This window comes from Mobula hypostoma, chromosome 17 (genome assembly GCF_963921235.1).
Source record: "Mobula hypostoma chromosome 17, sMobHyp1.1, whole genome shotgun sequence".
Classification (NCBI taxonomy): Eukaryota; Metazoa; Chordata; class Chondrichthyes; order Myliobatiformes; family Myliobatidae; genus Mobula; species Mobula hypostoma.
The window spans coordinates 47666322-47666991 of NC_086113.1; positions in this window are offsets into that span (position 1 = coordinate 47666322).

Below are 670 nucleotides of genomic sequence, written 5' to 3' on the forward strand. Positions count from 1 at the left end.
AAGCAATCTATCCCGGAAATCAAGCCTCTTCAATGTACGCAGGCGCGATCGAGGAGCCGGGCTTGGAAGGTCAAGTTTATTGTCATGTGCATACAAATGCATGCTATGAATGCCATAGAAATTAACTTCTTACAACAGCAGTGCAGCACATAAATATCACAAACATAAATTACATAAACTAATATTAACATAATTTATACATAGCTTTGCACCACACAATAAACAAACGTAATTTGAATTTAAATTGGCATTATTCACACATACTGAAATACAGTGAAAAGCTTGTCTTGCAAACTGTTCATACAGATCCGATCATTACACAGTGCATTCAGGTAGAACAAAGTAAAGTAATAACAATGCAGAATAAAGTGCCACAGCGACAGAGAATCAGGTTTCATATTTCAGGCTTATGTCGAGAATGTCAAGTCAAGTCTATTGTCATTTAACTATATACATGTATACTGTCAAATGAGACGTTTCTCTGAAGTAGGGTGTAAAGCACAGTAGTACACATAGCACACATATAACACACAATAATTTAGGAAAGTAAGGATAAAAGCTACAAATTAATTACACATAAATAAACTAAATAAAATGCATAAATTAATTTTTGTAAGGTACTGAACAGATTAACCAGGCAAAACTTCGAATGCGATGCAGCAGGGAGTCC